Source organism: Chiloscyllium punctatum, unplaced genomic scaffold (genome assembly GCF_047496795.1).
Source record: "Chiloscyllium punctatum isolate Juve2018m unplaced genomic scaffold, sChiPun1.3 scaffold_722, whole genome shotgun sequence".
NCBI classification, from domain to species: domain Eukaryota; kingdom Metazoa; phylum Chordata; class Chondrichthyes; order Orectolobiformes; family Hemiscylliidae; genus Chiloscyllium; species Chiloscyllium punctatum.
In genome coordinates, this window is record NW_027310456.1 from 7,501 (window position 1) to 17,424 (window position 9,924).

Genomic DNA, 9,924 nt, shown 5'->3' on the forward strand with positions numbered 1-9,924 from the left:
CAGCGAGGTCGCCCCTCGCACCACGCTCGCAGGTCCGGGTTGGAATCCTGGGTGACGAGCACCGCAGGGCGGCAGAGCCATCGCACTTAGCCGGGTGGCAGAGGAGGACCAGACTATTCACAGATAGCGGCCCAACGACTCCCAGAGCCGGTCGTGCGGCGCGCGAGGTCTGCTCTCTTCACAAGAGGCTTTATTAGGGAGTGCTAAGGCAAGGTTCTGTGCCCTCCACCCTCATCGCAACACCCATGGGAGCCTCCGGTCGTCAATAGACCGCCGCACCGGCCTCTGACTGACTCTCAGAATGGACGGAAAGAGCCGGGTAAGCCTTTCAAAAGATTCGACCACGTGCCGAAAACTTTAGACTTCCGTGAGCTCTCCGGCTTGCACCGAGACCCGAAGTCGACGTGCGAAGCACCACGGGACCCCTTTCGCCTGCAGGTCCCGAGCCGCCTTTATTTGCTGTTACGAGCATCGTGTGCCCCATACCTGCGTGACGAGCACCGCAGGGCGGCAGAGCCATCGCACTTGGCCGGGTGGCAGAGGAGGACCCGACTATTCACAGATAGCGGCCCAACGACTCCCAGAGCCGGTCGTGCGGCGCGCGAGGTCTGCTCTCTTCACAAGAGGCTTTATTAGGGAGTGCTAAGGCAAGGTTCTGTGCCCTCCACCCTCATCGCAACACCCATGGGAGCCTCCGGTCGTCAATAGACCGCCGCACCGGCCTCTGACTGACTCTCAGAATGGACGGAAAGAGCCGGGTAAGCCTTTCAAAAGATTCGACCACGTGCCGAAAACTTTAGACTTCCGTGAGCTCTCCGGCTTGCACCGAGACCCGAAGTCGACGTGCGAAGCACCACGGGACCCCTTTCGCCTGCAGGTCCCGAGCCGCCTTTATTTGCTGTTACGAGCATCGTGTGCCCCATACCTGCGTGACGAGCACCGCAGGGCGGCAGAGCCATCGCACTTGGCCGGGTGGCAGAGGAGGACCCGACTATTCACAGATAGCGGCCCAACGACTCCCAGAGCCGGTCGTGCGGCGCGCGAGGTCTGCTCTCTTCACAAGAGGCTTTATTAGGGAGTGCTAAGGCAAGGTTCTGTGCCCTCCACCCTCATCGCAACACCCATGGGAGCCTCCGGTCGTCAATAGACCGCCGCACCGGCCTCTGACTGACTCTCAGAATGGACGGAAAGAGCCGGGTAAGCCTTTCAAAAGATTCGACCACGTGCCGAAAACTTTAGACTTCCGTGAGCTCTCCGGCTTGCACCGAGACCCGAAGTCGACGTGCGAAGCACCACGGGACCCCTTTCGCCTGCAGGTCCCGAGCCGCCTTTATTTGCTGTTACGAGCATCGTGTGCCCCATACCTGCGTGACGAGCACCGCAGGGCGGCAGAGCCATCGCACTTGGCCGGGTGGCAGAGGAGGACCAGACTATTCACAGATAGCGGCCCAACGACTCCCAGAGCCGGTCGTGCGGCGCGCGAGGTCTGCTCTCTTCACAAGAGGCTTTATTAGGGAGTGCTAAGGCAAGGTTCTGTGCCCTCCACCCTCATCGCAACACCCATGGGAGCCTCCGGTCGTCAATAGACCGCCGCACCGGCCTCTGACTGACTCTCAGAATGGACGGAAAGAGCCGGGTAAGCCTTTCAAAAGATTCGACCACGTGCCGAAAACTTTAGACTTCCGTGAGCTCTCCGGCTTGCACCGAGACCCGAAGTCGACGTGCGAAGCACCACGGGACCCCTTTCGCCTGCAGGTCCCGAGCCGCCTTTATTTGCTGTTACGAGCATCGTGTGCCCCATACCTGCGTGACGAGCACCGCAGGGCGGCAGAGCCATCGCACTTGGCCGGGTGGCAGAGGAGGACCCGACTATTCACAGATAGCGGCCCAACGACTCCCAGAGCCGGTCGTGCGGCGCGCGAGGTCTGCTCTCTTCACAAGAGGCTTTATTAGGGAGTGCTAAGGCAAGGTTCTGTGCCCTCCACCCTCATCGCAACACCCATGGGAGCCTCCGGTCGTCAATAGACCGCCGCACCGGCCTCTGACTGACTCTCAGAATGGACGGAAAGAGCCGGGTAAGCCTTTCAAAAGATTCGACCACGTGCCGAAAACTTTAGACTTCCGTGAGCTCTCCGGCTTGCACCGAGACCCGAAGTCGACGTGCTAAGCACCACGGGACCCCTTTCGCCTGCAGGTCCCGAGCCGCCTTTATTTGCTGTTACGAGCATCGTGTGCCCCATACCTGCGTGACGAGCACCGCAGGGCGGCAGAGCCATCGCACTTGGCCGGGTGGCAGAGGAGGACCAGACTATTCACAGATAGCGGCCCAACGACTCCCAGAGCCGGTCGTGCGGCGCGCGAGGTCTGCTCTCATCACAAGAGGCTTTAGGGAGTGCTCAGGCAAGGGTCAGCCCGCAGCCTTCCTGGCAACACCCAGGGGAACCAGGCCACTCGCGTCTCTCGCCTTCATTTTCGACACGAGCGCCTGCGGAGGGCCACCACCCCCTCCGATTGTCAAGAGACCTCCGCACCGGCCTCTGACTTACTCTCAGAATGGACGGAAAGAGCCGGGTAAGCCTTTGAAAAGATTCGACCACGTGCCGAAAACTTTAGACTTCCGTGAGCTCTCCGGCTTGCACCGAGACCCGAAGTCGACGTGCTTAGCACCACGGGACCCCTTTCGCCTGCAGGTCCCGAGCCGCCTTTTATTTTTGTTACGAGTATCGTGTTCCCCAAACCTGGGTGACGAGCACCGCAGGGCGGCAGAGCCATCGCGCTTGTCCGGGTGGCAGAGGAGGACCAGACTATTCACAAATAGCGGCCCAACGACTCCCAGAGCCGGTCGTGCGGCAGGCGAGGTCTGCTCTCATCACAAGAGGCTTTAGGGAGTGCTCAGGCAACGGTCAGCCCGCAGCCTTCTTGGCAACACCCAAGGGAACCAGGCCACTCGCGTCTCTCGCCTTCATTTTGGACACGAGCGCCTGTGGAGGGACGGCCGGAGTCAACGTGGGGTTTGCCCGCCCTCCAATAGTGTCAAAAGACCGCCGCACAAGTCTCTGACTGACTCTTAGAACAGACAGAAAGAGTTTGTCAAATCTGTCAAAAAATTGACAAAGTGTCAAAAATTCGACTTCCAAGAGCTCTCCGGCATGCACTCATACCTGTCATTAAAGTGCTATGCCCGTGGAACCGTTTTTCGGATGCCTTTCAGAACGGTCCCGCGCCGCCATTTTGTTCTAAAAATCGTGTTCCCATATATCTCCGGGTACCCCGCCAACCTCACTGCGGAAAAACTACAAGTGGCACTGAATGGGTCTGAATTCCAAATTTGACTGCATCGGTCTGGAACTCGGTCCGGTCAAAACCGTTTGGATTTTTCTCGGTCCGGACTTCCGCGACAGACAAAGTTAAAGTTTTCGGGCTGCAGGCACAAAACGACAGCTGGCCATTTGCCGGGCTCAATTCACCCAATTCCTCCGGCACTTCGGAGCACATGTTCGGTGTAAGTTTGCGAATCTTTCCCGATGCTGCAGCATTTTCCTCCGCTGACACTTAGAATATTTTTCACACTTTGCTGAAAATTTTTCTAAGTGTTTTTTTCCAAGTTTTCCTGGTTACTGATTTCTTCTTTTTAAACATTTTTCTAAGTTTTTCTGGTTACTGATTTCTTCTTTTTAAACATTTTTCGCAGTTTGTCTGGTTACTGATTTCTTCTTTTTAAACATTTTTCGCCGTTTTTCTGGTTACTGATTTCTTCTTTTTAAACATTTTTCGCCGTTTTTCTGGTTACTGATTTCTTCTTTTTAAACATTTTTCTAAGTTTTTCTGGTTACTCATTTCTTCTTTTTAAACATTTTTCTAAGTTTTTCTGGTTACTGATTTCTTCTTTTTAAACGTTTTTCTGGTTACTCATTTCTTCTTTTTAAACATTTTTCTAAGTTTTTCTGGTTACTCACTTCTTCTTTTTAAACATTTTTCGCCGTTTTTCTGGTTACTGATTTCTTCTTTTTAAACATTTTTCTAAGTTTTTCTGGTTACTCATTTCTTCTTTTTAAACATTTTTCTAAGTTTTTCTGGTTACTCATTTCTTCTTTTTAAACATTTTTCTAAGTTTTTCTGGTTACTGATTTCTTCTTTTTAAACATTTTTCTAAGTTTTTCTGGTTACTGATTTCTTCTTTTTAAACATTTTTCTAAGTTTTCCTGGTTACTCATTTCTTCTTTTTAAACATTTTTCTAAGTTTTCCTGGTTACTCATTTCTTCTTTTTAAACATTTTTCTAAGTTTTCCTGGTTACTGATTTCTTCTTTTTAAACATTTTTCGCAGTTTTTCTGGTTACTGATTTCTTCTTTTTAAACATTTTTTCGCAGTTTGTCTGGTTACTGATTTCTTCTTTTTAAACATTTTTCGCCGTTTTTCTGGTTACTGATTTCTTCTTTTTAAACATTTTTCGCCGTTTTTCTGGTTACTGATTTCTTCTTTTTAAGCATTTTTCTAAGTTTTTCTGGTTACTCATTTCTTCTTTTTAAACATTTTTCTAAGTTTTTCTGGTTACTGATTTCTTCTTTTTAAACATTTTTCTAAGTTTTTCTGGTTACTCATTTCTTCTTTTTAAACATTTTTCTAAGTTTTTCTGGTTACTCACTTCTTCTTTTTAAACATTTTTCTAAGTTTTTCTGGTTACTGATTTCTTCTTTTTAAACATTTTTCGCCGTTTTTCTGGTTACTGATTTCTTCTTTTTAAACATTTTTCTAAGTTTTTCTGGTTACTCATTTCTTCTTTTTAAACATTTTTCTAAGTTTTTCTGGTTACTGATTTCTTCTTTTTAAACATTTTTCTAAGTTTTCCTGGTTACTGATTTCTTCTTTTTAAACATTTTTCGCAGTTTTTCTGGTTACTGATTTCTTCTTTTTAAACATTTTTCTAAGTTTTCCTGGTTACTGATTTCTTCTTTTTAAACATTTTTCGCAGTTTTTCTGGTTACTGATTTCTTCTTTTTAAACATTTTTCTAAGTTTTTCTGGTTACTGATTTCTTCTTTTTAAACATTTTTCTAAGTTTTTCTGGTTACTCACTTCTTCTTTTTAAACATTTTTCTAAGTTTTCCTGGTTACTGATTTCTTCTTTTTAAACATTTTTCGCAGTTTGTCTGGTTACTGATTTCTTCTTTTTAAACATTTTTCGCAGTTTTTCTGGTTACTGATTTCTTCTTTTTAAACATTTTTCTAAGTTTTTCTGGTTACTCACTTCTTCTTTTATAACATTTTTCTAAGTTTTCCTGGTTACTGATTTCTTCTTTTTAAACATTTTTCTAAGTTTTCCTGGTTACTGATTTCTTCTTTTTAAACATTTTTCTAAGTTTTCCTGGTTACTGATTTCTTCTTTTTAAACATTTTTCTAAGTTTTTCTGGTTACTCATTTCTTCTTTTTAAACATTTTTCGCAGTTTTTCTGGTTACTGATTTCTTCTTTTTAAACATTTTCCTAAGTTTTCCTGGTTACTGATTTCTTCTTTTTAAACATTTTTCTAAGTTTTCCTGGTTACTCATTTCTTCTTTTTGATCATTTTTCTAAGTTTTCCTGGTTACTGATTTCTTCGTTTTGAACATTTTTCTAAGTTTTCCTGGTTACTCACTTCTTCTTTTCAAACATTTTTCTTCGTTTTTCTGTTTACTCATTTAGCACTTTCAGGCACTTTCCCATCATTTCCTCGTTCCCGATTTCACCCTTTAAAACGCTTTCGGGCATTTCCCTAAGTTTTGCGGTTCACTCGTTTGGGACTCACTGACACCTTCTCTAGCTTCCCTGCTCACTTTTTTCGTACTGTTGAGAAAATTCGAACCCTTTCCTTAACTATGCCGGTTACTGACTTCACCGCTTCAGACCCTTGTCCCCGTAATGAAAGATACCATTTCCCACCGTGGGAAATGCACGAAAATCGGACTGAACACGGGGGAGGCTCCCCCCTCGAAGGCGAGACCGTCGGCAGAACCGCCGGGTCAAACCCGGCCGAGCTACCCGGCTTACAAGTCTCAAAGTCGGTATGAGCAGTCACGTCCACCCCCATTCCCTTTTGGACCACTTCCCACGGTTCCAAATGCATGAAAATCGGCCTGTACACGGGGGAGGCACCCGCCTCGAAGACGAGACCGTCGGCAGAACCGCCGGGTCAAACCCGGCTGAGCTACCCGGCTCGGAAGCGCCAAAGTCGGGTTGAGCAGTCACATTCACTCCCATCGACGTTTGGACCACTTCCCACGGTTCGAAATGCACGGAAATCGGCCTGTACACGGGGGAGGCACCCGCCTCGAAGAGGAGACTGTCGGCAGAACCGCCGGGTCAAACCCGGCTGTGCTAACCGGCTCGGAAGCGCCAAAGTCGGGTTGAGCAGTCACATTCACTCCCATCCCCTTTTGGGCAACTTCCCACGGTTGGAAATGCATGGAAATCGGACTGAACACGGGGGAGGCTCCCCCCTCGAAGGCGAGACCGTCGGCAGAACCGCAGGATCAAACCCGGCTGAGCTACCCGGCTTACAAGTCTCAAAGTCGGTATGAGCAGACACGTCCACCCCCATTCCCTTTTGGACCACTTCCCACGGTTCGAAATGCATGAAAATCGGCCTGTATACGGGGGAGGCACCCGCCTCGAAGACGAGACCGTCGGCAGACCCGCCGGGTCAAACCCGGCTGAGCTACCCGGCTCGGAAGCGCCAAAGTCGGGTTGAGCAGTCACATTCACTCCCATCCCCTTTTGGACCACTTCCCACGGTTCGAAATGCACGAAAATCGGCCTGTACACGGGGGAGGCACCCGCCTCGAAGACGAGACCGTCGGCAGAACCGCCGGAACAAACCCGGCTGAGCTACCCGGCTTACAAGTCTCAAAGTCGGTATGAGCAGACACGTCCACCCCCATTCCCTTTTGGACCACTTCCCACGGTTCGAAATGCATGAAAATCGGCCTGTATACGGGGGAGGCACCCGCCTCGAAGACGAGACCGTCGGCAGACCCGCCGGGTCAAACCCGGCTGAGCTACCCGGCTCGGAAGCGCCAAAGTCGGGTTGAGCAGTCACATTCACTCCCATCCCCTTTTGAACCTCTTCCCACCGTTGGAAATGCACGAAAATCGGCCTGTACACGGGGGAGGCTCCCCCCTCGAAGGCGAGACCGTCGGCAGAACCGCCGGGTCAAACCCGGCTGAGCTACCCGGCTTACAAGTCTCGAAGTCGGGTTGAGCAGTCACATTCACTCCCATCGACTTTTGGGCAACTTCCCACCGTTGCAAATGCATGAAAATCGGCCTGTACACGGGGGAGGCACCCGCCTCGAAGTCGAGACCGTCGGCAGAACCGCCGGGTCCAACCCGGCTGAGCTACCCGGCTTACAAGTCTCAAAGCCGGGTTGGGCAGTCACGTTCACCCCCATTCCCTTTTGGATCACTTCCCACGGTTCGAAATGCACGAAAACCGGCCTGTACACGGGGGAGGGTCCGCCCTCGAAGGCGAGACCGTCGGCAGAACCGCCGGGTCAAACCTGGCTGAGCTACCCGGCTTACAAGTCTCAAAGTCGGGTTGAGCAGTCACGTTCACTCCCATCGACTTTTAGACCACTTCCCACGGTTCGAAATGCACGAAAATCGGCCTGTACACGGGGGAGGCACCCGCCTCGAAGACGAGACCGTCGGCAGAACCGCCGGGTCAAACCCGGCCGAGCTACCCGGGTTAGAAGCCTCAGAGTCGGGTTGAGCAGTCACGTTCACTCCCATCGACTTTTAGACCACTTCCCACGGTTGGAAATGCACGAAAATCGGCCTGTACACGGGGGTGGCATCCGCCTCGAAGACGAGACCGTCGGCAGAACCGCCGGGTCAAACCCGGCTGAGCTACCCGGCTTACAAGTCTCAAAGTCGGGTTGAGCAGTCACATTCACTCCCATCGACTTTTGGGCAACTTCCCACGGTTCGAAATGCACAAGATTCGGCCTGAACACGGGGGACGCTCCCCCCTCGAAGGCGAGACCGTCGGCAGACCCGCCGGGTCAAACCCGGCTGAGCTACCCGGCTCGGAAGCGCCAAAGTCGGTATGAGCAGTCACGTTCACTCCCATCCCCTTTTGGACCGCTTCCCACGGTACGAAATGCATGAAAATCGGCCTGTACACGGGGGAGGCACCCGCCTCGAAGACGAGACCGTCGGCAGAACCGCCGGGTCAAACCCGGCTGAGCTACCCGGCTTACAAGTCTCAAAGTCGGGTTGAGCAGTCACATTCACTCCCATCGACTTTTGGGCAACTTCCCACGGTTCGAAATGCACAAAATTCGGCCTGAACACGGGGGACGCTCCCCCCTCGAAGGCGAGACCGTCGGCAGAACCGCCGGGTCAAACCCGGCTGAGCTACCCGGCTTAAAAGTCTCAAAGTCGGTATGAGCAGTCACATTCACCCCCATTCCCTTTTGGACCACTTCCCACGGTTGGAAATGCATGAAAATCGGCCTGGACACGGGGGAGGCTCCCCCCTCGATGACGAGACCGTCGGCAGAACCGCCGGAACAAACCCGGCTGAGCTACCCGGCTTACAAGTCTCAAAGTCGGTATGAGCAGACACGTCCACCCCCATTCCCTTTTGGACCACTTCCCACCGTTGGAAATGCACGAAAATCGGCCTGTACACGGGGGAGGCACCGGCCTCGAAGACGAGACCGTCGGCAGAACCGCCGGATCAAACCCGGCCGAGCTACCCGGGTTAGAAGCCTCAGAGTCGGGTTGAGCAGTCACATTCACTCCCATCCCCTTTTGAACCTCTTCCCACCGTTGGAAATGCACGAAAATCGGCCTGTACACGGGGGAGGCTCCCCCCTCGAAGGCGAGACCGTCGGCAGAACCGCCGGGTCAAACCCGGCTGAGCTACCCGGCTTAAAAGTCTCAAAGTCGGGTTGAGCAGTCACATTCACTCCCATCGACTTTTGGGCAACTTCCCACCGTTGCAAATGCATGAAAATCGGCCTGTACACGGGGGAGGCTCCGCCCTCGAAGGCGAGACCGACGGCAGAACCGCCGGGTCAAACCCGGCCGGGCTACCCGGGTTAGAAGTCTCAAAGTCGGGTTGAGCAGTCACGTTCACCCCCATCCCCTTTCGGACCCCTTCCCACGGTTGGAAATGCATGAAAATCGGCCTGTACACGGTGGGCGCTCCCCCCTCGAAGCTGAGACCTTCGGCAGAACCGCCGGGTCAAATCCGGCCGAGCTACCCGCGTTAGAGGTCTCAATGTCGGCTTCAGCAGTCACATTCAATCCCATTCCCGTTTGGACCTCTTCCCGCCGATGGAAATGCACAAAACTCGGCCTGAACACGCGGGACGCTCCCCCCTCGAAGGTGAGACCTTCGGCAGAACCGCCGGGTCAAATCCGGCCGAGCTACCCGCGTTAGAGGTCTCAATGTCGGCTTCAGCAGTCACATTCAATCCCATTCCCGTTTGGACCTCTTCCCGCCGATGGAAATGCACAAAATTCGGCCTGAACACGCGGGACGCTCCCCCCTCGAAGGCGAGACCGTCGCCAGAACCGCCGGGTCAAATCCGGCCGAGCTACCCGCGTTAGAGGTCTCAATGTCGGCTTCAGCAGTCACATTCAATCCCATTCCCTTTTGGAACACTTCCCGCCGTTAACAATGCACGATATTCGGCCTGAACACGCGGGACGCTCCCCCCTCGAAGGTGAGACCTTCGGCAGAACCGCCGGGTCAAATCCTGCCGAGCTACCCGCGTTAGAGGTCTCAATGTCGGCTTCAGCAGTCACATTCAATCCCATTCCCGTTTGGACCTCTTCCCGCCGATGGAAATGCACAAAATTCGGCCTGAACACGCGGGGCGCTCCCCCCTCGAAGGCGAGACCGTCGCCAGAACCGCCGGGTCAAATCCGGCCGAGC